The 25,639-nt window shown below is 46.5% G+C and overlaps 1 protein-coding gene across 6 annotated transcripts in view; it reads left to right on the top strand.

Moving 5' to 3' along the window:
• Positions 1-25,639, top strand: part of zmiz1a (zinc finger, MIZ-type containing 1a) — a 97,682-nt gene that overhangs the window by 30,292 nt on the left and 41,751 nt on the right. For 4 of the 6 annotated variants that reach the window (XM_047335276.1, XM_047335272.1, XM_035605807.2 and 1 more), the window contains one exon: positions 5,946-6,024. The exons of the other annotated variants lie outside the window; for them this stretch is intronic. The gene's annotated coding sequence lies outside the window, so the exon portion shown is untranslated. The remainder of the gene's footprint in view (positions 1-5,945; positions 6,025-25,639) is intronic. 6 annotated transcript variants of the gene reach the window in all.

Genomic DNA, 25,639 nt, shown 5'->3' on the forward strand with positions numbered 1-25,639 from the left:
GGTGTCGGGCAGGAGAGCGTGTTTTCTTTGGGCGTTCTGGTTTTCACGTCGCTTGGGTGAACCGGGAACCCCCGACTGAGTTCAGGTGAACGTGCGCAACCCCCGTGAGAGAGAGTGGGTATTGAAAACCCACCCAGAACAGTTTTTCTTGGGACTGTTTTTATGGGATCAAAAATGTGCACGACTTGGTGAACCTTGGAAGCAGGGTCGCTCAGCTCTCCAGCTGTAATTCCCAGGCTGGAAAACCCCATGGATTTGAGCAGTGGCATGAGCTTTTTTCGCAGTGATGTTGCCTATAATTTTGTGGCGACTGGGACAACATTAGTCCCAACTTTAGATCCTGTACCGTCAGTGCTCAGCTTCCTCTGACTCTTCCGGCGTCCTGACAGCCCCGTAACCACACACCGGTGTTTATGTTCTTTAGGTTAACACGGTTAACTCTGTACGTAACCAGAGCCCTCAACCTACATGGGCACTTGGCACACGTGTGGAGTTGTGTGTGTGTGTGTGTGTGTGTGTGTGTGTGTGTGTGTGATCTAGCAGCTGCGGGACCCGTCTTTCTCCCTCCGTGTCTCTCTCCAGAAAGCGCTGCAGGGACTTGCCAGTATTTTCATTCCCTCTGGAGGCATTTCCGCACACTAACAAAGCCCGGCCTGCGTGATGAAACAGAGAGGAAGCAGCTTTTGTGAAGGGAGCAGCCGATTTCTGTGTGTGTGTGTGTGTGTGTGTGTGTGTGTGTGTGTGTGTGTGTGTGTGTGTGTGTGTGTGTGTGTGTGTGTGTGTGTGTGTGTGTGTGTGTGTGTGTGTGTGTGTGTGTGTGTGTGTGTGTGTGTGTGTGTGTGTGTGTGTGTGTGTGTGTGTGTGTGTGTGTGTGTCTGTACTGCTGACCCTGGGTAACAGTTTGGTACATGCAAATTTACTTTTGAGCCTGCACTTCAGGTTGCTCCGGGCTCTTGTTTGCTGATGAACCATTCTGTAGCATGTGAACAAGCCTACTCTGTTTCCCATTCACAAAGTTGCCTCCTGTTTGCCTCCAATTAACTGGCATAATACTTTGCTTGTTGGATTGGCTAGTGTGTTTTTTTTTTATAGGGCTTGTTAACCACTGGCCTTTCACAGTTTTCACTTCCTCTGTAGCCATTACTGAAGGGAAATGTGCACTGCAGCGCGGGTCACAATTCTCCAGGGTGTCTGGCTCTGGGAGCGGACTGAATTGAATCAATAAGTAGAAAATTCTCTCGTTTTTTTAAAAATGTATTCATTTATTTACAGTTCAGCAGAATTAATAGTTGAACACGCACTCTTTGCCCTCATGTCTGCATTAAATAAATAACACAGATTTAAATCATGTCCACCTTTGCTACTCTTTTTGGGTTTCAGCGTATGGGTATTAATTCTTCTTTTCTCTCTCTCTGCTGCTGGATCCCGTTCTTTTAGTCAGTGGTTTCCCGAAATAACTCCCGGGTTTTGGCAAGCGCTGAGGTTGAAGCTCACACGAGACATCGTTTTTTGGGGGTTTTTTTGCTTTCTTATTTGAGGTCATGACACAGCCTTCGAAAATTGCTAAAGTTTTTTTTTCCTTTTACTTTTCCTTAATCAGAGCAAAAGCAACTGCAGGGTCGCCGAAGCTGATATTTTCTCCAGGGTTTCTCGACAGAGTCAAGCGTCCTGCGGGTTGACAGCCAGAGAGCCTTGTGACACACGCTCATGCCCATAAACAGGGATTTGGCCGTCCGGAGAAAATAACCTTGATAATTACTGGGTGCATATGGACCTGCCCACAGCAGGAGGGGAAGGAGGAGGACAGGGGCGGTGGGGGGTTGACTGAGAAGGAGAAAGAGAGGGAGAGAGAGCCACATCCGCTGGTGCATTCCTCCTTGCTGTGTCATACTGGTGCCGAGTTTCCCCCTTCGGTTTGCGCGGAGATTTCCGCGAGGACGCAGAGGGCTACTGACACAGCGCTCTGGGCTGCAGACGCCGACACTAAAAAGTTTAACAAGCCACACATTCATAGACTCCCCGTGGTAACAAAAAGGCAGACAAAAACTGTTTAAAGAGTAAACACGAGCGGACTGCTAAGACGGTGGTGAAAAAACAAAAATTGGAGACACATGGAGGCGGGATTCCACGAAGAGAAGAAAAAGACAGAGCCATGGTGACCTAACCGTGCGGATGCGCTCACAGACTTTTTCGACTCTCCTCTCCCGCTCTCTCTCTCGCTCTCTCTTTCTGCCCTCGTCACGTGGCCTCTCTGGTCTGGCTGAATTGGCATCAGTACAGCAGCCGGGGCTGAATGTCTGTGGTTGGCTCGCCGCCCGTCTGCTTGCCTGTCATTCAGCTGGTTAAAGAGGCCTTGTTGAACCGCTGCACTGTGCCTGGCTACTACAGGGCCATTCATGCCTGTAACGGCAGAGAAACAGCCAAGTCCTGTCATCAGCGCCAGCTTGCACGTACCAATTTACTACTGGAAATGACAAGGTCATTTTGCTCAGTAAGCACAGTCGTCGTCCCCCCCCCCCCCCCCCCCGCCCCCCCCCCCCCCCCCCCCCCCCCCCCCCCCCCCCGCCCCCCCGAGCAACCTCGTAACCCGCCTCTCGAAAGTTTGGATTGCATTTCAGAGAGCGAGGAGCTCCTCGCGCGCCGAGCGTCTCTTAGACAAACACGGCGTGCGCGTCTCAGATATGTTTCTCTGTCTCTGTTGCGTGTTCGCCGCCTACACTGTGTATAAAGTGAAACAGACTGATCTTTTCCCAGAGGAATTATACAACAACAAAACAGCGGAACATTTGCGCTGCCTCGATGCTGGAAAATTTCAGAAAGAAGCCTCGAACACTACAACAGTTTTGTCACTGCGGGGGAGTGTCCCCCCCACCCCCTCCTCCCTCCTGTTTGTCAGTGGCTCCGTGTGCCTCTGGCTAATAGCAGCTCATCCTGTCACAGATGACCTGTGCCTTAGTGAACCCTCCTCTGTCCTCTTCTCAGTCCCAGTGTGACACACAGAGTGAGGACATGCATGAGAGCCATGACTTCATCCTGCGCTCGCCCTCCTTTCTTCTGGCTCTCACTTGGCCTCCCCCCCCCTTGTCCTTTTCTTCTTCCTCCCCTACCCCCTCGCTCTTGTCTGCAGTCCTAACATCTTCCTGCTATGATTAGCAGTTGTGTTTTTTCTTCTTCTTTCTCCCCAGCCAGTGTAATGTCTAGAGCCTCCTGTGTCCTTGGAAAGCAGCCTAATAAGCTCAGACACACACACACACACACACACACACACACACACACACACACACACTCACACACTGCTGTCTCTGCTCTCCACAGGCCTATTCTCCAGTGTCACCCGGCACACACTGACGTAAACAAAGACCGCCACGCGCACGGACTGTACACACGCCATCCTAGTGCGCTAATAGGCCGGCGTACCAGCCCACCGGGGGGCGGCGGCGGCGGCGGCGGCGCTAGCTTGCTAACGTTGACCTTCCGTATGCCAATCACAACAAATCTGCTCCCCCGATTTGAATACGGGGAGGGAAACAGTGTAAATTGAAAGCAGAAATCCCCCTGGTGTGAGACAAGGCGAGCCGCGGAATAAATTATTCAGATGGCAGCCTCTTTCCTGCATGATTCTCGCCTTCTGCCACATTTAATGGCATCTGTGATGAAGCCCATCGGAGATTAATCCAGATGTAAGACGTGTGTGTGCGTGTGTGTGTGTGTTAACATTTGTGCGTGTGTGTGTGTTTCTGTCTCTCTCTGTGTGTGTGGCCTTCTCACCCTTCTTCTCATGCATCCCGTTGTGTCGTGTGATGGGGAAACAAAGCCTCAACAGGGGAATTTATATGTTCTCCGGAGAGGGCTGTAAATAAACAACAAGTGAATCAATGCCTCCATTTGTCTCTCTCTCTCTCTCTCTCTCTCTCTGACTCTCTCTGACTCTCTCTGATAATTCTGCGCGTGTCGCGAGGCGTTGTGACGAGCCAGCCAGCGGAGCTTTTGGAAGCCATATTTCCTCTCGGCGAGAGTGAGACAAAACATGCCACGCTGGCCTCATGCCTCATTACCGGGCATCAGTAAAATACTACATACTTTTTTTTATACATCACTCACTGCGGCTTATTTAGCGCCATGATGGAGCCTTTTGTACGAGTGGGAAATAACACCAGCATTGGATATTGTGCTTTAGAGCTCCTCAACTAAAAAAAAACACACACACACACACACACACACACACACACACACACACACACACACACACACACACACACACACACACACACACACACACACACACACACACACACACACACAGGCATAGGAAACACAGGCATAGGAAACACCAGATGCAATTGAATAGGAAACCCCACAGCGGGTCCTGTGGTGAGTGTGTTTCACTCTGCGTGAGCATCATTGATTCGCTTGCAAAAGGACGACCTTCCCCGATACAATTGCTCATGAACGTTTTGAGTATAAAATACTCTACCAGTGTCGCTGGGGATACACGGCAGTATTTTTCTCAAGCACTTTTGTATCATGTAAAAAACAAAAGGGTGTTTCTTAGCCAGTTTTCTTTTTAGGCACGAATAACTGTGCAATACATTTTTATCACATGCAGGCATGCAGATATTTAGTTTTAGTTCGGCTTCTGCCTCCTTCCCAAAGCAATTCAGGTGAACGACATTCAAGCGTGTGAACCGTATTTTAAATGTTGCACTGCAACATCCTCTCCTGAAGCTTTTTGTGTCATTAACACCACAAACAAAATGTCCTTCACCTCCATTGTGCAAGGATGGGAGAAGAAATCTCACAGACAGATTCCTTAAAACCATCCCCACTGCCGTTTATCATTACAAGTACATGCATTTTGTTGGTGGGGGCGAATCAACGCTCCAAACTGGAGGGATTGCATTTCTGTGCTCCTCAGCGATAATAATGAGCAGAGCCGAGGTCCCAGAAAATACGAGGGGAGTTGCTGGTATTAGCCACGGTTCGATGACTAATAGGAGCATTGAATAATGGTGTGAGCAGAAGGAATGGAGGTAACCTCCCAGTGCGTAAACCTTGATTAGAAGCAGCCATTCAGCTAATGCTGCTGTTGATAATGCCAACACGACTACACATAAGAGACTCTAATGAGCTCTGGTTTACCACGGGTTTCCTTTTTTTTGTGTGCTCAAGCACCCTTCTCTGTATCCCATATCCGAGTGTGAAATTACAATATCAGATCATATTTAGTTAATTAAACCCATATGACTAATTTAATTTGACTCAAATAAGGGGGGGGGGGGGTTTGAATAAATCATCAAGCGTATTTAGCTGGCTAGCGCTGGTGTTAACTGTAATTAAATGTGGTGGAATCCGTATCCTGTGAACATAGCTGAAGTCTCCTCTACTGTACGGCTTGTATACATGTGGAGGGTGAAAGAAAAAAAAAAGTAAACCAGACGTTTTTTGGAAAAGCAGTCTAGCAGAATACTAATGACAATGATGTGGGAGTTTCAAACGCAGAGACGAGCGAAAGAGTTAAAGATGCAGCCCTGTAGTGTGAGCTGGTGTATTAATAGTCAGCGAGTGGTCCTCCCATTAGGAGATCTGCACATCGCACATCCAGGAGCAGAAGAAGAAATGTTCCTCCGTGATTAGAGCCCGGAGAGTTCAAAGACGGAGGCTTCGGCAACCGCGGATGCAAAAACATTCACACGGAAGACGAGGAAATCAACTTGTATTTGTCATTTAAGCGTTTTCATAGTTCATATTTGGCGGGGGGATTAGAGACGCACATTCTCTCCAGCTCCCGTCAGTCCTTGTTATGTGTTTCCAATCTTGTCAGGTGCACGACAGGGTGCCTTTATTACATCTTGATGAACGGTGCCACCTGAGTCTTGTGTTTCCTATCACAAAGAGTTTTGTCACTTTACCTGATGTGCGCTTTGTTCTGTATTATTCCATTTCAGAATCAGCTCTGTGATTGATGAGGATTAAGAAGCGGATTTTGCACTAATAGGAAACACAGGAGCGTCCTCGTCCACACCGGTAAGGATGCCGATTTATCACCGACGCCTTCATCGGCACAGTTAAGCATCGGCTCCTTTTTTTTTTACAGCAGTACAGATATGCTTCAGCGTGGCTTTTGCGAGATAAGGCGACTGCGGTTTGGATTCAGTTTTATGTTGTTTCGTTCCACAAAAAAAAAAAAAACCCACACAGGCACTTTCCCCTGGACCGCAATGCACCGCTGATCACTCTATCTGACCGAGGCATGAGACCGTAACTCCAAGTGAACAAAAGCGCCAAGTTGTTTTATTTCCCCCTGATACTGAAATCAATACAACACTGTGTCTTATTGCAATACTTTCACAGAAAAATACTGGACCTCGCGCTCGCCACAGCATACTGAATCAATCGCCACGAGAGAGGTTGGCTGCCATTGTTTTAGAATTAAACCATATGTTTACGTAACGATTTACGTAATTCGAACTGGGATTTGGTGTGTGATGGCATTTCCTCTCTACATGGCTCACAGCTGGTGTTTGTCAGATCGTCCTTCTGCGCTTCTCTGTATCATTTTTCTTCCTCTGATGTGCCTTTGAAAAAGCCCATGTGAAGGATGTTAACATGACCGCATTCTTCCTTGTGTGCGGCAGTCGTGGTACTGCGCTGACTCTGCTTCACGCAGTCCCCAGGGTGTGAAACCTCGACAGCGGTCTAAGCGACGTGGTTGGTTACCGTGTATGGCCATTGATCTGCAGCCGTCAATACCAATGCCAATCTCCAAGAGGAGGACATGTACCTACTCTCCAGTCATTTGCTATCTTCCGGACTTCATTACAATGCTCCATTTGATACAATAACATGCATGAATACTGTGTTCAATTAGCCCCTGAATAGTCTGAATATTATGTATTCAGTTATCCCTCGGACTGCATGAATAATAAGCGTTCTTTTAAACCTCGCCTGAGAAGAATCACCCATCGTCTTCATCGCCGTGTCAATAACCTTTGACTGATGTGATTCGTGATGTAATTGGGTGAGTGCGGATGTGAGGGAACATCGGGCTCATTATGGTTCCGACACATTGGAGCGAAACAGGACCTCGCCCCTCCGCCCATTGTTTGGGGGGGCTGTGCAAAAAAATGTCAACACTGTAGTTTGTGTACATGTGGAACGGCATCAAAGTGCCGGAAGGTGAATCATTTTTGGTGGCATCTGCACATTCTGCAATATGCTAATGAGCAAAAGCTGCAAAAGCCAGATTGCCAGGAGAACGAAGGGGAGATGGTGGAGAGGAAAAAGAAAAAAAAAACAGGGAGGGAAGCAGAGTAGAAAAGAGAGAAACAGACGGAGGCTGGTGTAAATTATGGATGCAACCTGCGATTTCCAAGAGGAAAAAGAAAGGGAGAGAAACCTCAAGTCATGCATATCAGATTACGCATTTGCCACATTTTCTTATCATGGTCCGTGAGCAAACTCGTATACAACCTGGCCTCAGTGTGTGTGTGTGTGTGTGTGTGTGTGTGTGTGTGTGTTTGAGAAGAGAGAAAGAGAGAGAAAGCACTTACACGTTCATCCATGTCGAGTTGTGCGGAGCTGAGTTGTGCTGTCAAGCGTCCTCTGAACTTGATATGACGTGTGTCTGAAGCGTGTGCACGTCGGTTCGTATTGTGTGTCTCAGTGTGCCTATGCAGTCACATGGCCCCTGATGGTTTACATATACCGGACGTATCACTCAAGCACTGAGTGTGCACACTTCAGTGGACACAGCGGCCAATCTGTTGTGCTACGAGCTTTCCTTGTGGATATGTAATACGGCGATATTTTGTTTAAATTGTTTAATGATACATGGATTGCAGAGTTACCTGATTTCTCTTTAAAAAAAAGAAGCTTATCCCTCATTATGTTTTTTTTTGTTGCAAGCATGAGCAATTCCAAGCAAGTAAAGTTCAGTAAAAGTGAGCGTGCGTGTCCCACTACAACATCCCACCCTCGTGTGTCAGTCCCCTAACAGCCTGTGTGAATAATGGATCCATTCTTGAGTCATGTCTGTGACTGGGGCCTGTGCAGATGTGTGGTTGCCCCCACCAGAGGTGGAGGAGACTGGAGGAGGGGGCTGGTGGTCCGGAAATAGCTCTGCTTGAGCCGGGGCGCACCTTAGGTGGGCCTCTGTGCCAGCCTCACCTTCCTTCAGCGCGCTCGCACGGTAAAAGTGCAACTCTGCTCGTGAAGCCCGTCGCACGTTTGAGCACTTAAAAGTCCGGACGAAAGGAACTGGGGTTTTTAACCTTTCTCCATTCTGCTTTTGCTGCCTGAGTGATCCCGTCGAAGATGCAAGGTGAATACGAACAAAAAAAGGGACTGCGTTTTCTAAGAATTGGACAGGGGCCACGTTTTAAACGAGAAGTGTCTGAGCCCAGGATCTAGCCCGCATGTAAATGTGTGTTAATGTGCAAAGTAGGTCATTTATTTGGAGCAGGGACAGCCACAGTGTGGCTCTCTCTGGAGCAATGTCAGAGCCGGGAATCATTTTATAAGCAGACACGGCGCTGCATTTGGTGTACTGTGCCAGGGATTAACATACACAGATATTTTGTTTATATGTCAAGCCCAAACCCTAATATACCAGAGGGAAGAGGGAGGGGGGGTGACAATGGCTGTGGTCAATCCAGAGACAGCATCAGTAACCACAACCAGAGATAGCAGCCTAAAAATCATACAAAATCAGATTACTAAACAAACAGCTAAGAGGATTAGCTCTGATCTCTCTCCCTTTTTTTCCCCCCATCAGACGGACATTAAATCTGCAATCTGTAAAATCCCCTCAAATGATTTTCTAGTTGGCCCTCGTTCTTCCGGTCACATATTGGGAGCGGAGCTCTTTCTGCTCCCATGCGAACTCTGCCCTTTTGTTCTGCCTCGAGGCCTCGAGAAATTGCTTTGCTAAACACGGTATCATGTCGGCCTTTTTAAAAATATCTTCGTGGGCCACAACACGAATCTGACCTCCAATCAGACGCTGCACTGCCGGCTGTTAAGCCCCATAATGTTATAATAACGTGTTCTGCCCGGGCACACTTGCTGTGAGAAATAAAGCAGAGCAGAGAGATGCCTGTGGCTCCGCGGCTGTCGCTTAAACAAGCGCAGACCTAATTAATAGAAAACATGATATATGGAAGGGAATAATTACACCTTGTCCCTGGCTTTTCAGAGATCAGAAAATGTTGCTGCATTTCTTGGAATTAATCTCAGGAATGATTGTTGCTTTACACGGAATCAGTGCCAGTACAGTATGTTCTCTGGGAGGAAGGAAAAAAAGACTGTAGATTAATTTGGTTAATATTTCATAAAGCTTACAAAGGCAGAGGGCATCTGAGGCTTTTCAGATTATTTGTTCTCAGCCAATATTACACACCACGACTGAGCCGCTGCGCCACTGCGCTGCTAAAGTCTACAGCTCCGCAGCACAATGCCAAGACGAGGCACTTGCCGTTAAAAGTGTTTGTCTGCGATAGCGTTGTTTGTGAAATGGGAGCTGCTGTGATGTGCTGCTGCTTTAACCCTTTCGCCGTGATCTGATTCAAAGGGGCCAGTGCAAGCGCGGCCGCCCTATCGTTCTCCCGAGCGCTGATAACTGCTAACAGATCTGTATTAATATCCTCACCGGTGCTCTTTGATATCAGCCGATTCATTTTTTGAATCTCGCCTCCACGCGCCATCTCGACTAAATGCAAATTTACAATGCAGCGTTGCTCCTGTCAGCTCGACAGACTGACAGTCCCGCTCTCAGTCACTCCTTTTTGCCCTCTCCGATGGAGAGACCGTGTGTCGTAAACCAACAAGACCGTAATCAACGCACACCTAATCAAATCGCTGCTCCAACGAGCAGCCCCCGAAGCTGCAGGGCTTCCCACGGAGAAAAAAAAACATATTTCAGATCCAGAGGCAGGCTGCTTGTTGTAGAGCAAGCTGTACCGTGAGCCGCCGCCGCATGAAATGTCAGGAGAAGTAGGATTATTTTTTCGAAAATGTCACTGACAGCATAATAGCTCGGCGGAAGAGCGTCTCATGCTATGTTTCTATCTCACGTCTGCAGGTGTGATACGTGAGACTCTCTGTGTGTGCTTCTGAGCGATAGTAAAGGAGGCCGTACAAGAATGTGAAAATAAGTCGAATGCTGATTCTGCTGGGTGAAACCGGTGTGTGAGTGGCAAGGCGTTTTGTTAGCCATTAAAGTGTGTGTGTGTGTGTGTGTGTCTGTGTGTGTGTGTGTTTCAGATCTGCACAAACAAATGCACATCTCCAAAACCTCCTCATTATTGGCAGCAGCAAAGCTGCACTGGGCTCCGGGACAACTCGTGTGTGTTTGAGTGTGTGTGTGTGTGTGTGTGTGTGTGTGTGTGCATCTGTTCACGCGCTCTTCCGCATGTCTGTTTGTGGCGTGCGCCTAATTCAGATGAGGCTCCTTCCAAGATTTGGTTAACCGAGTTGGCTCGCGCTATCTCGCATTGCCACAGAGTGTGCAGCAGCTCCGGCCTCTGTTTCATTTAGTGGCACCCACGCTCCTGTCCTCTTGCCATGATGCGCGCACACTCACTCACACACACACACACACGCACGCACGCACGCACGCATACACACGCACTCGTACTTCCTCTGGGCCCTAACAGACATTTGCACACCTGGCTGAGTGTGACAAAGTTAGAGAGAAAGAGAGAAAGAGGAACACATGAGAAGGTTCCAATAAAGCTCCTCAGACAGTTCTGCCAACAGACATCAGGGGTTTGGATGCCGAGATTGTTTGTGCGTGTGTGTGTGTTGCATATTTGTGTTGTTGTTGTTGTTGTTGTTGTGGTAGGGGGGGCGTTTGACTGGAGCAGCAGTCTCTAACTTTGTATTACACTAAGTCAATTTAGTACTTTTCAGGTTTTTAAACAACTCATTACACAGAGGTGTCAGTAACCCGCTGTCAATTATCAAGAGCTTAGTTTTTTCTTTCTGTGTTTTTTTGACTGTTCAGCGAACAGAAATCAGTGTGATATTTTCCTGTGCGCTTGTTCCTTCTATTCAGTTTTACCACAACTTGATTCACAACACTTTGAATCTAAAACTGAATATCTGAAACGTGTACGTGTGTCTTGATGCGTTCGCATCTCAAATGTGTTTGCTCTGTGCGTAAATGCTGATAACAAATGGTTTTGTCTCTATAGATTTGTAGATTTATGGATAGATTTAAAATCATATATAACAACATATTCTTCATATTTGCTCATATCTGTGAAATGATCTAAACAATCAAATTGGTTATTAACGTATTTTCTAACCTATTAACAGTTCCAGCAAAAATTAATGTTTCACTTTTAGACGTTCATGTCTTCAACCAGTAGCTGAGACAGAAAAAGTCTCGTTGTTTTTTTTTCCTCAAACGAAGCCTCCTCCTCTGTCCTGTGTTCATGCCGGGAAACAAAAGGCTAGTTGGGCCAAATCACGACTGACATCATTGGCAACAGCTGCGGGGCTGCGTGTACTGTGTGTGTGTGCACACACGCGTGTAAGTGTGTGTGTGTATGTCTCTGTGTGTTTACGTCTGTGCGTGCATGTGTTTGTGTCTGTCAAGATGAGGTGACCTGATTGCTCAGCTGAGCAGCGAGGGAAGACCCGGCCTCGTGTTGTTTGGGGCGTCGCACCAATGAAAACCCACCACAATAGACCTCAAAGCACCCCGGCCGGCAGCCCCGCCCTCTCCGAGTCCCTCTCCGTGTTTTTGTGTGTGTGTGTGTGTGTGTGCACCTCCCACCACCACCCCACCCCCCCTCGATCCATGCCAAAGCAGATTTGGAGATGAAAAATGATCCACCGCTGGCCGTGCAGTGCTGTATCAGCTCCCAGCTATGGAGCGGTGGGTCAGGCCAAATCCTGTTTAAAGAGCCTTTATCCTTATTGCTGTAAAGATAGACCTAGTTACGACCGGACCTCTTCCCTCGTTTTTCCCTCTGCTCCTCCACCACAGTTAGTCCTCGTCAGGCCAACGGCACCGTTTTTGGTCCGATTCCATCAATAATTTCCATGTACAGTCTATATTTCAATCATTTCATTTGAAAAGGGGGAACCAAAGAACTCTTTTTACAGCTTGATGTGGGTGTTTTCTACTCAACCAGCCACAGGGGCCGACGGTCTGTAAAACCTGCAATGAAACACGTCTCGCTCCGCCTCGACGAGCTGTTAACCCACTTAAATGAGCTGGATTAGTTTAGGTCTCAATATTGCAATACTTTGGCTTTTACACGATGGCCTGAAGAGGCCGGTCTTTTCAGAGAATACACTTTTAGAGGACCTCTTTAAGCATACGATCAGATTTAAAGATTGTAACTAACAGCACAGAGCAAGTCCAAAAATACATCTACTAGATATTAGTGTTGAGCTTCAGAAATAATATCAAGCAAATACTAGTTTGTTAGGTGCATGAAAAAGCGGGTGGTCTCATCTTTCACCCCTCCCAGTATGAGGGAGTGTGTGTTAGTTGTTAAAGTGCCCTAACAACTAACACATACACATAAACACACACACACACACACACACAGAAATGGCCCCCACCCCCCTGTGGCCTCACCTCAGTGGCCCTGTGGCGAACCGTGTGTTTGTGTGTGAGGCTTAATAACCTTACTAGGGCCATCCCATCCCCTGCTGCTCCCTGTTATTACTCGCTGCATCCTTTCTGTTTTGTCCAGAGGAAGGAAAAGAGATAGGATGGACCTCAAGCAGCACCTCGGGTGGGGGCTGGGGGGTGGCTGGAAGGGCAACAAGGTTGTAATTCCTGCAGGGCAGGGATGGTGAGGGCCGGGGGAGAAAACTGAGGAGAAGGAAGCGGCACAGAGAGAGAGAGAAAGCAAAGAACGCAGCATGCATTGACACATGCAGCACAGATAAGTGAAGGATTAGTGAGTCCACAATGTGCTCCTACTTTCACAATAGCCTGTGGTGGAGTGGCTCCTCTTAATGAACTGTGAAAAGGAAAAAATACATGTACACACACACAAAGACATGTCATTTATACTGTACATTGGCTTCTACTGTGTCCTTCACCTAATCTGTCCATCCCGCCTCTTCATTTGTCCTTGTAGTAGTAGTAGTAGCACTGCAGTTCAGTTTAGTGCCTGAATTTTGTTACCAGTACTTTAATTATATATTTTTCTAGAACCTAATGTGAAGTGATATTTTATATATATATTAGGATATGTCTGGTGACAATTTGGGGTGACATTTGGCTCTTTGGGCAAGACACTGAACCCCCAAAAATGCCCGTGATGGCGTAGTCAGCAGTGTGTGAATGGATGAGTGATAGAGAAGTGCTACATGTGGAACCACCCTGCTGCCGTAAACATGTATTATGTATTATCCCCAGCTGAAAATACCGATCACCACCTAGTGAACTATTTCACACTACAGTGCCCTGCTGTTTTAGGAAATGCCAAAGTCAGAAGCTACATATTTAGGACTTGTTTTTGAAGATCTCAGTCTTGTCAGAAGACGTATTGTTTAAATGAATTCTTGTTTTTTGTCTTTTTTGTTAACAAGAGATATGTGAACATTTTTTCTCACAGGCACTTTTGAACTTTTGACGAAACTTCTCATAACATCGCCTTTTTTGCCCTGTTTTCCAGAACTCATGTTTTTTAAGTTTTCACCCACACAAAGCCACATATATAGATGAACATATGCATACGAGCGAACACACAGTCAACTTTTTTCTTTAACGGAGCAAGGGCTGGAAACGCAGTTAGTCTCACTTCGTGCTCCGCCTCCGCCCCCACTCGCCGTTCTCCGCTCTCTCCTCGACTCCGACAAAGCCTGGACATATCTGCTGCACAAACACGAGCAGTGCACACTTACTGCGTTTTTTCTTTTGTTGCTCTCCGCCAGACACACACTCGCCACTGCAGCACATACAATAGACGCCGCTGCCCCCGTCGAGAAATGCGTGCCGTAAAGTGAGAGCTGTTTTTGTGTGTGAGGAAATTCATACACAGGTCTCACATGAATGTGGGTTTTGTGTGTCACTGAAGGCGTCTTTTTGTGCCTTTTGAATTGTCTGCGTTCTTGCCGTGTACTGGTGCGTGTGTGTGTAGATTGAACAGGTGTTTCTAATTGCCTGTGAGCTGCGTGCCTCTAGTGTATATACAGTATGTCCCTGTGAGAGTGTGTGTGTGTGTGTGTGTGTGTGTGTGTGTGTGTGTGTGTGTGTGTGTGTGTGTCTGTGTGTGTGTTTTGACACCAGTGAGGAATCCAGAGGGTGAGGTGTCTGTCTGGTTTTCACAAGGAAACCAAAAGGCTCAGATTTTCTGCAGGGGCTCACCCATCCTGCTCCGCTGGTGTCAGTCGTTGGTGAGGGATGGACTATATACATATACATTTCTTTCAATTTCCACTTTGTTATTTTGTTGGAAAAAACGGTTGACAGTGAATATACAACATACTTCCTGATGCCCAACATTCATTCTTTTCACCTTCTTTCCCCCCCCTTGTGCTCACAAATTGTCCCCGGGCTTCAGCTGACAATCATTGTCCCTATAGGATTAATCGGCTGGTTATTTTCTAAATTGACCAAGAGATCAGTTTGCCCATAAAATGTCATAAAGAAATACCTCAGAGCGTCCCAGAGCCCAAAGGGGTTGTCAAATTCTAATTCCCTCATTTCTTCCGACCGAAAGTTAACACCCAATGATATTTACCCTATTAAAAAAAGGGAACGCAGCGAATCCTCACATGGGAGGAACTGGACCCTGAACATGTTTGATTTATTTGCTAGGAAAAAATGACTCGAAAAATTTGATTCGTTATTAGAATATTTGCTAATTAGTTTTCCGTTGAAAAATGTAATGGACAATTTTTTTCAGCTCTTAATAAATTCTCGCAGACACGTCTATTCATTGATTATCTCATTTGCAATGCTTCCTGTAGCATTTGTATCCAAACTTATTTCTACATACACCAAAATGTTGGGAGAGCACAAGAGGAGTTTTGGTCATCATCAAACTTATAGAGGCTTTGTTGTTGTTTTTCTGAATGACATTTTGTGCCTGACAATGGGGAGGCATCAGTATATAGTATTTGCGGCAAAATGACTAAGAACAGATGCTTCCGAATCCTTGCTGCATTTAAGTATCCTCACAAATGTCCAAGCATGTGATAAATGTGGCTTATTATACAGTATATGGTAGGCGATCAAAAATTGATTGCGCACAATGCACACGCCCCCACATCCCGACAGGCTTAGTGAAAACATCCTCCGAATCAGTGGAAACTCCTGACGTGCTGGCGTGTCTGAAAAACAAAAGAGCGGTGACACCGAAGTTACGTAAGGCACCTCGTCTGACTGTTTCTGTCAGTCTTTTCGCGCCTCTTGTTTTCTTGCATTCCATCCCCCTCCCCTCCATCCCCCCTCCCCTTTCCCCTTCTCTACCTCTCTTATACAGGAACTGGTCAATTTCCTGAGCCTGTTTTTCCATTTCGCTTCACTGTGCGTGCATCCATCACATGGATATGTTTCTGTGCCTCTGTGAGTGCCTGTTCATCATCCCCGCTCCCTGACTGGCTCTCAGCTAACAGCTTCGCTTGTCACAACGGCTTAATTTCAGTGGGAGCAGGCCGGTGTGCGAACGACTCGGTGTGCGCATGCAGGGTGTGACTTCTTTATTCAGCGTGATGCTCTTGCGTCAAACTGTTTTTTGGGACATTTTGTAAAAGACATAACAATGAACAGATTTGTTTTTAGGGGGCTCCATGAAAGTTTTTGACCACTAGCTGTGCTATGGAGCGGATGCTTTTCTCCCCATGTGGTTCCTTGTTTTGTGTGTTTGCTTGTCGCACATGCACATGGATGGCACGATATAGGCATTCATGCCAATGGCTTCCCAATATTCCGATGATCTAGAGGAATGCAGTAATGTGCCAAGAATTGTAGCAACGAGCCTTAGAAAAAGAAATCCCTTAAGAGAAGGAGTGTATTTGAGCTTTAATTTGAATGAATTTAAAAATCAAACCTTTCAGCTAAATAAAAACAAATTGAGCTTATGATTCTGTTTGCTTGTGCCAGTGTGATTTATGTCACGGTTTGACTATTTATTCAGTGGTTCAACAACAGTTTTGCCCCCCAAAATGTTAACAGAGTACAAAAATCAGTAGATGCTCTTTATGCCAATCAGTGCAGCGGAGTGTCCTACTTTACGTCGGACATGGTCTTCCACCATGGGTATGCAATGATATGACACTGACGGACGTAATAGTATCAAATCACCAGTAAAAAGAAAACCTAACTGAAGGCATTCGACTGTCTGTGTCTCATTAAACATAAACATGAGTTGAACAGTCATATTTATTTGTAGCCTTCGTGCCCTTCTAATGGCCACTTGTCCAGCCGAGGCAGTGCAGCTTTGATCAAAGCTGCCTGGTGTCCCCTTTGGCCTTGCAAATGTTTTTCCTATTCAGATTGCGGCAATTACTTTTTCGACATAAAGTTTCATTTAGTGTCTGCTGTCCACATGTTTGTGTACTTGTGTTGTGTTGTGTGTGTGTGTGTGTGTGTGTGTGTGTGTGTGTGTGTGTGTGTGTGTGTGTGTGTGTGTGTGTGTGTGTGTGTGTGTGTGTGTGTGTGTGTGTGTGTGTGTGTGTGTGTGTGTGTGTGTGTGTGTGGGGCCAATGCTGCCTCAGTTGATGAGGGAGATCCTTATTGCCCCCGGCACAGTGACTCATGAAAATCAATGTTTGATTTGCCGGCTACTTGATAAAGGATTTAATGCTGCAACATGCCCCCACCCTCTCATGCCCCACTCACAGTAAAGAAATTGCCTTATTGAATCCATTTGTTCATTTTGCCTTCATTCAGACCTGTGTTTGAAAAGTGGTGGTATTCGCCTCTCACCGTGTGTTTGTGTGTGTTTGTGAATGTAACAGCAGGTAATAAGATCGCTGTGATTACCTGACAGGCCCTGGGTCCACTCTCTGCTGACAGCCAATAAGTGTGTGTGTGTGTTTGCGTGTGCGCGCATGTGCCTGCACTGTCCAGAGACCCCCCCCCCCCATCAGTGCACCCTGCTCTCGGTGTGTGTGTATCGACCAGACTGTGCAATGGAGAAACGCCTGCCCAGCACACAAAATCAATGGCTGCTGTTTTCTCTCCTCCAACTTGCCTCCTGTTATCCGCAATGAATACAAAGCACGTACTGTAGCACACGAGACACACTCGTACACCTCATCTTCACGCCCGCTCCCCCCACGTCACTGTGACGGGCTCGGATGACAAACCCACGGGAGAGTGCGCCAAATTATGAATCAGTTACACGTAATTGGAAGGAATATGGCTCTCGCAGCGGAGTCTCCGGTCGCCTGCGAGACTCGAGCGAGACCTGCACCGCTGCAGCTTTCGCTGGACTGCCAAGTTTATCATTTCTTCTGCTATATACACTCTGTGCTGTGCCAGCAAATCAAACCAGGCAGCTGCAAGTGTGAATGAAACATCATCCGTCTTCCATTGGGTTGAGTAGCATTGGCAAAGTGGCCAACAAGTGTTTGTTTAGCCAGCGAGAAGTCCACTTCAGTTCAGGTATGGGGATCAAATCAAGCCTGTTTTTAGCCATTATGCAATTCTCTCTCTCCCTCCCTCACTCCCTCACTCCCTCACTCCTTCCCTGTCCTAAACTCTTTCTTTCTTTCTGTTTGCCTGTCTGTCAGGGATTATTGGTGGTGGAGAGGGGAGGTGGCATATTAGCGGTGGCTGTCCGGCGAATCCGTCCGTCTGCCGTCATGAAAATAGAATTCATTTGTGTGATCCAGATGCTTATGCTCAGCTCTCTGCATCTCTGTTTGTGCCTGTAAGTGTGTGTGTGTGTGTGTGTGTGTGTGTGTGTGTGTGTGTGTGTGTGTGTGTGTGTGTGTGTGTGTGTGTGTGTGTGTGTGTGTGTGCGTGTGTGCGTTGCTCAGTCGGAGGAGAGGATTGGCCGCCGGGTTGGGGGTGTTGGTGTTTGGGGGTGGAGGCAGGGTCTTGCTCACATCTGCTCGGCAGCTTTTGTACTCACATCAAAGAGAGCGGCCATGGCCTGATGACTACATACCCTGTTTAACCACACCGACATGTGTACCAACATATGTACAGCGCGCACACACACTCTAGGTCCTGGTGTAGCCATTCATTTTTAAAGGTGCTATTCATGACTTGCTTTCACTGCATAGCCAACTATTAGCATTAACAGCTGATTACTCACCAGTGCAGAATAATAATAAAAAAAATAAAATCCTTTTCTTGCCAAGAGCTGTCTTCATGGGTCGAAAGCAGCATCAATTTAAACTCTTGCTCCTATTCCCATCACTTCTTTTCCTTCTGCTGAAGTCAGCATGCTTACGAGCTAGACCGTCCCGCCTCGTGATATCACTCGGCGTCCAGTGTGGCCTCAGTGCAACGTGAGTGGATGAAGAAGTGGTGCTGCCCACAGGGCACATTCCAAACTCTTGTCTCGCAGACACAATTATGGCTGAAGTTCTTGGTATGTAAACATCTATTAATGCTAATGTCGCCTATGCAGCAATAGCAAAAAACATACGTGTAGCACCTTTAATGTATAAGCTGCTTGAAAAATGCACCATGCCCTTTGGTGTGTAGTTTTTCGAAAAAGTTTATCGAACCAAACAAAATGTGTGAACAACAGCTCCTAAAAAATGTGCACGCTAACTGCCAAAAGCTGGCATAGAAATGTGTGCTTTTCTTTTGCTTTAAGTAATAATTTTCAGCCAGCCCTATATGATATGGGAGATATATTAATTATTTAGTGTCATTGTTAGAGAAATATTTTTGATTTTGGACTTGTAGTTGGGTAAAACAAGCCATTTTGAAGATGTCACTGCATGTTGTGGCACAACGTGATTGTGATCCTCGATGTTTCCTAGACTGAACTGTTTGTCAATAATGATAATAATCATGAGTTGGAACCCTGGTGGAGAGAGAAGACAGCAGACGGGCGCTGCGCGTGCGCGCGTGTGTGTGTGTGTGTGTGTGTGGGTGTGTGGGTGTGTATGTGTGCAGGTTACTACAGAGGGGAGCTGGGTCCTCAGTTGTGGCCCGGCTACTTCTTGCATTCAGGATGAGAGCAGGGTTGATGGATGGACCCAGACTGGAGATCTCACAGTGTGCTTCGGAGCAGGATGCTGGTGGAGGTCTGTGTAGTCCCCGAAGGAAGTACTGTAGGAGTGAGGGAGGGGAGGGGGGGACAGAGAGGGGCAAAAAGGACCTGTCATTAATCAAACTGCCTCCACCTCCCACCTTTCCTCTCTGCCTCCTGTTCTCTCTTTGTCCCTCCTGCCACTAGTATCTAACCCCCCCCCACCCTACACACACACACACACACACACACACACACACACACACACACACACACACACACACACACACACACACACACACACACACACACACACACACACAAACACACACACACACACACACACACTTATTCCTAACCATTTTTTTGTTCTCAGTCCAAGTGTAGTCCTGTGTTATAAGCAGCTCTTTCAGCACTCCCAAACATCACTTCAGGAGGTGTTTAATGCCATTACAAGGTGGCAGCCCAGGCACTGTGCCCTCCAACAAGAGAGGTGGACTCGTGCCGGGGCTAAACACAACTTACTTTTCCTTTATTCACTTAAACTGGGATGCTTCTGCTCCCTGCCACCGGCCTCTTTACTCGCCGGTCGGCGCAGCCCCTCTAAAGCCCGTCTGAGACTGCTGTAAGGTGAAGGGTCCGCTCTGTCTGTTGCTCCGGGGTCAGCACGGACATCACCGGGCGCTCTGACGAGTCAGAAGTCTTGGCTGGAGCTGGTGTGTGTTTTTTATTCACACTCTGTTGTTGGTTTATCGGCAGGAAATTCGGTTTGGATCCCAACTCTCAATCGGTCATGACCTGAATGCCCCAAAGCTTTGACCGTTGTCATGGTAATCGACATCCCAATCGGTATTTGAATGATGTTAGTATTATTGTATTTTTGTATACACATGCATTACCACAATCCCAAAATAACCCACAAAGTCACACATAGTTATCCAACATTATTACACCGTACATCAACATTCAGACACTCAGACAAGGACATTTTTAATCTTAGTGATAGTTTAGTGTGTCACGGCTCCCGTCCAACGCCATAGGCACTGGGACAGGAACACAAGACCACACGTCAAGCTTACAAACTAACACCAGCAAAATGTCAACAAGGTACAGATCCCTGTAAAATTGGGCCAGGTTTGCTGCCACTGACGCCAGAAGCTTCGCTGAGTATAACTTTATTACATTTTTTGTCGTTGTCTCCTGTCAATGAGGCGTCACATCCTCATATAAACTGCATCCGTTCTGTAAGAGCACGAGACATTGGCTGTCATACGGTTGAAATTCATTGCCAAACAGCTTGTTTGGTTTGTTGATTGACAGAAAATTAAAGCTTCAGCCATTTCCAGTTTTTCCAAGCAAAAAACCCTCCAAAAAAATCAGTTGTTCCAACTTCTCAAATGTGAATATTTGTATTTTTCTATGACATAAGAAATCATCTTAGGGTTCTGGACTTTTGGTCAGACAACATGAGCTATTGGAGGACATCAGCTTGATCTCTGGGAACTTGTGATGGGAAGTTTCTAATGTTTTCTGACTTTTTAACAAATCATTTCTTAATTGAGCAAATAATCAGCGGATTACTAGCATCCCCAAAAACTATACCATGAAATTATTATGGGTATTTTCAATACATCGGACATCACATATGAAATAATGAGTGTGGAGTGTATGCAATATTTGAGTCAAAACAACCCCCCAAAAAATCTGAAAACGTAACCAGCAATAATTAATTTTCTCCGTTTTTTGACCTACAGCTCCCTGAGAATTGTTCATTCGTAATTAACATGAACACAAGAGAATTTAGGATCTGTAACATTCTGTATTTGTAGAGATACATATCCCTGGAAAATGTAATGCACAGAAATCTATGCAGCGAAGTGTAACACTCTCAGTGTACACAATTGATCCAGTCTTCCGAGGATGAAAAAAATACATTTATATAGCAATTATGCAGCAAACAACTAATAACATTTACAGCAGAAGCCAGAAGAACGGAGGATTAATTAAGCCTCTCCGTGTCTCCCTCAGCCCACCCTTCCCCCTGAACATCAGCATTCCACTGTTTCTCCCTTATCTGGAATCTCTTGCCTATATATTAAATGAGCAACAGTGTGGGCTCATTAAATATGCATGCTGAGCACTGAGCTTAGGAGACCAATTATCCCACCTAGCTCCTTTACAATGGCTGATAATAAAAGCCCCTGCAGTCGGCTGCTCCCCCGATTGCTTCACTGTTACAACCACTCTCACCCCTCACCTCTCTCTTTCTCTGCCCCCCCCTCCCCGCCCCCAGCTGCCTGTTGTCTTCACACCAGATCATCAGTAAATAGGCTTTTCACTGGATTTGATGGAGTGCAGCGTTTTGATCTGTTGGGGTTTGTGTTGTGTGTGTGTGTGTGTGGGGGGGTTCTGTATTTTTTCTCTCTAATGCTGCTGTGCTCTGCTGGTGGCAGTGGACGGTGGCATTACAGAACGAGGAAGACATTTGGGTACATACACAGGCAAAAACACACAAACCTCGAGGTACCACAGGCACACGAATGGGCTCACGTGTAAACATATAGATGTTAGTGCTCGCATATTGCCGTCATGCTTTTTGACGAGTGTCTTGAAGAGAGCAGCGTGCCTGGAGCACAGAGGCTGTTTCCCGCCACACGCCGTTCATCAAATATGGATGGGTGTGGGAAGCAACTGGAGCACCTTAAAGCCCCCATACAGGCAAAAAGGCTGCCATCGCTTGTTTGTACACGTGTTTCTATGTGCATCACTTGCGGCGTGCCCTTTGAGGATTAAACACGCGTAGATCTACGTCACATTAGGGTAAGTGAACAACGCTAGAATAGATGGTGATATGGGGCCGTTTTTGTAGCTGATGTTTAGTTTTGTTTAAACGTATGTCCGCCAGCACACATGGCGAGCCGTCGCCGCCTCCCCGGTCTTCAAACAGCAGAGAGCTGATGGATGATAAATTCACACACAAACCGCAAAAGAACTCTCTCGCTCAGTCCTTCAGAGCGCTGAAATGTTTAGTCTGTTAATCGATCAGCCCGGAGACAGAAAATTAATCAACAACTCTGATACTGGATTAATCGTTTGGCTAATTTGTCAAGCAAATATAAGAAAAATCCACTGGTTCCGGCTTTTGAGTGGTGAGAATTAGCTGATATTCTCAGTATTATATACTTGTAATTTGAATATTTTGGAGTTGCTTGCAGAAGGGCATCATTAGTTGTTTTGTGACAAATGAAAGGACGGCGTTGTCTGTTTACAATCGATTGGGTCGGAACTCAACCTGTTTTAGATATCAGTGTCCGTTTACAGGTCTTGAGGAATTACTACTGCATATGTACTCTAGTCCAAGTGGCAACCCATTGGTTTTTGATCTTTCGTTTTGAAGCCTCAACTCAATTTTGGCATTTTACCCTAAATGGGACCATAATTCCCAAAATGAACATCATGCTGTATCGAAGAAGACTTAAAAATAGAGAATGAGACCATAAAAATGTTTACTGATGTTATAAATCAAGCTTCATCTTCTCAACGACTTATGTGGAAAACGCACTTCTTTTTGCAACCTGTGGCGTCACCCTCTGCAGGTCAATTCAGAGAATACACGTTTCAGGCACTTCTGCATTGGCTTCACTTTCTGGACTCACAAGTCTACGTCCATTTTTATTTTCAGTCTAGTTTGGGAAATCTCATGAGTGTACTTGGCCTACTGAGGCCGGGTGAGCTCACCGGGCCTCTGCTGTTGAAAGTTGTTGAATTGCATTGTGGGTAATGCACAGGAGGCGCCATTCTTTGTTACGGCTGGTTCTGCAGCATCGACTTTCATATTTAGCTATAGTCTGATGACGGTAAATAAATAGAGAACTCTCTCAGTCAAAGAAAAACAATCACGGACAGATGAATTGACAGTGGCAATAATCAGTTGCCTCACTTTAGTGATTCATTTATTTTGGCCACAACACCTGTCAAGTCCGGGAGCCAGATTTGTGTTTGCTGGCTGTGGGAAGTCCTCTCTCACTCCCTGCAGGTGTTGTTAAAATCAGACTGACTTCAATAATAGTCTGATCTGGATGTGATTAAGAACGAGGGGGGGGAAAGTGAGAAGGAGAGCAGGAAAAGATTCTCCTACAAGCTTTCTTTCTAAACTCCTTTCACTGTTGCTGACAGGCGCTGGGAGAGAAAACACGAGAGAGGAGGAGGAGGTCAGCGGAGTGGGATTTCGATGAAGCTCGACCCTTTTTATGTCGTCTCCTCGTAACGGCATCTCCACAAAGAAGGTTACAGCTGGTAAACACTGGGATCGCTGAGCCGTCACTGCGTTCTTTGACTCATTTGTCCGTGATTGTGTTATCTGAAACACACCCATACGCACGCACGCACACACACACACACACACATGCAAGCACACACTTGTGTTTATGTGGCTCTGGGTGAAAACATAAATTGGAGACAGCGTTCCCCGTCTGTGGGCTTGGAAGAGGGCTTGGGCTCGGAAAGCTGGCTTTCCTCTCAGGAAGTGTTGTTCCTCACCGCTCTCCATAAACACTGGAAAAGAGACCCAAAGAAAATGTCCCAGACTCACTATTTCCACTGTAAACACACAGACATACACATATCATACTGCTCCCTCTCTCTATTTCTCCCATATGTGTCTCGTCGCTCTCTTGGGCAGGAGGCCGTATATTTTCCCAAAAGCAACGTAAAATATTCCAAAGTGTGCAATCTGGAAAACCAAGTCTTGACCTGTGCAGATCAGCTGCCTGGAGACGTTGCAAAGTCCTAACAGTGTTAATGAACACAGGCAACTTGGAACCAGAGACCAAAAGTTCACCTTTCACTTTCACAGAGAGACCAACGTTGAAGACTCATGCAAACTCCTTCTCTTTCACAACCAAAGATTTTATTGCTATGCTGTTGGCAGAAGAGAAATAAAGCAGTAAAAAAAAAAATCACGATTTGCTTGTTTATGTTGAACCCTTAAGGTGAAAGATGCCGGCACGGTGCAAACTGAATTCCCTTTCAGAGCAGAGTAATTGTAACTTTTTCAGTCCTTAAGAAGTGGTTGGATCGTGGGTCCCTCCGTCTGCTGTGCAAGTTAATAAATCTACTCCAGCGAGAGGAAGGGAAGAAAGCTGTCTCCATCAATTTTAGTTGTCATGGCATTTATTTCCGCGCTGGAGCATTATGTTGTGAAAATATCATCACCAAGTCCCAAAAACCCCAAATAAAACTTGAAATGTTCCCAGTTAATCAATGTCAGCGCTCGGGATTTGACAACAGGGAGCAGGCCTCTGTAATCTATCAAAAACAAGTTGTCTGCTGTGATTTCATTGCTGTTGTTTTTAAACGAAGTCCCACCTCTACCTGTCAATCAGTTTTTATGTACTGAGATAACACTGCAGATGTAAAAAAAAAAAGAAAAAAAAGGAAGAAGCTGCAAATTATGTACTTTGTTGCAATACCAGCCACACATTACCTTTTACTGCTGTTCTCTCCACTTTGGTAAAACAAAAACAAAAAAACCCACAGAGCTCACTTTACCACCCAGCCGGCTTACACAGCACCTAATCTGTGTCTGTGTGTGTGCAAGTGTATAGGTAGGGAGAGAGTCAGAGCGGAGGAGTGTCGGAGAGAGGGAGGTTAGAAACCCCTTTTTTTATTATATTTCCTCCGCAGTGAAAGAGGAGGCAAGATGGACACTCCATATCTCCCCGCTGCGCCAGAAAACTCATCTAAATGGAAAACACATTGTCTTCATTATTTTGCGAGAGCTGAAAGAACAGGGTTGTCATGGTAACAGCCATCTGAGTGAGCGCAAGCAGGCGGCCAAGGGGCTGGTTTTAGGGCCAGAGGATAGGGAGAAAGAGAGAGAGAGAGAGAGAGAGGGAGAGGAGAGGAGAGGAGGAGGAGGTGGGATGAAGGGAACAAGGAGTTCAGAAGGGGGTGGTGGAAAGAGAGGAGAGGGGACTGAGATGAAGAGGGTGCAGATGCAAGGAAGACAATAGAGATGGCGGGAAGAAAAAATAGGAAATTGTGGGGTGAAACTGACAGAGAGGAAAGAGAGCAGCGGGTGTGATGGAGAGGAGGGGGAAGGAAAAAAAAGAGAAAAGAGAGCAAAGGGTTCATGAGAGGAGGCAGGGAGTGCCTTTTTGCCTTTTCCAGTGGAGCCAGACACTGCAAATGGCCAGTTAGTGGCTCTCAGAGAGCAGTTCAGGGGCCCTTATTAATTTCAAGGGGTGGCGAGATGGTAGATTTAACATCTTAGGAAATCTCCTCCAACTGCATCCCCTCTGCTGCCCCACCAGTCCTCACTCTGAGAGCGCATAGTGATGTACAGTCAAGGGAAGAGCCATCTTCTCCCCGATGCGCTAACGCGAGAAGGACCCGGCGCTCCGGTAAACACGCCGAGCGGGGTGGGGGGCGACGGGCTCAGCCGGCGCCCTGGCGGTGATCGACAACCTTGTCGGCCTGCCGTCTTTATTAGTTGTTGCCTCAGAACA

The sequence above is a fragment of the Scophthalmus maximus genome, chromosome 10, assembly GCF_022379125.1.
Source record: "Scophthalmus maximus strain ysfricsl-2021 chromosome 10, ASM2237912v1, whole genome shotgun sequence".
In the NCBI taxonomy this organism is placed as follows: Eukaryota; Metazoa; Chordata; class Actinopteri; order Pleuronectiformes; family Scophthalmidae; genus Scophthalmus; species Scophthalmus maximus.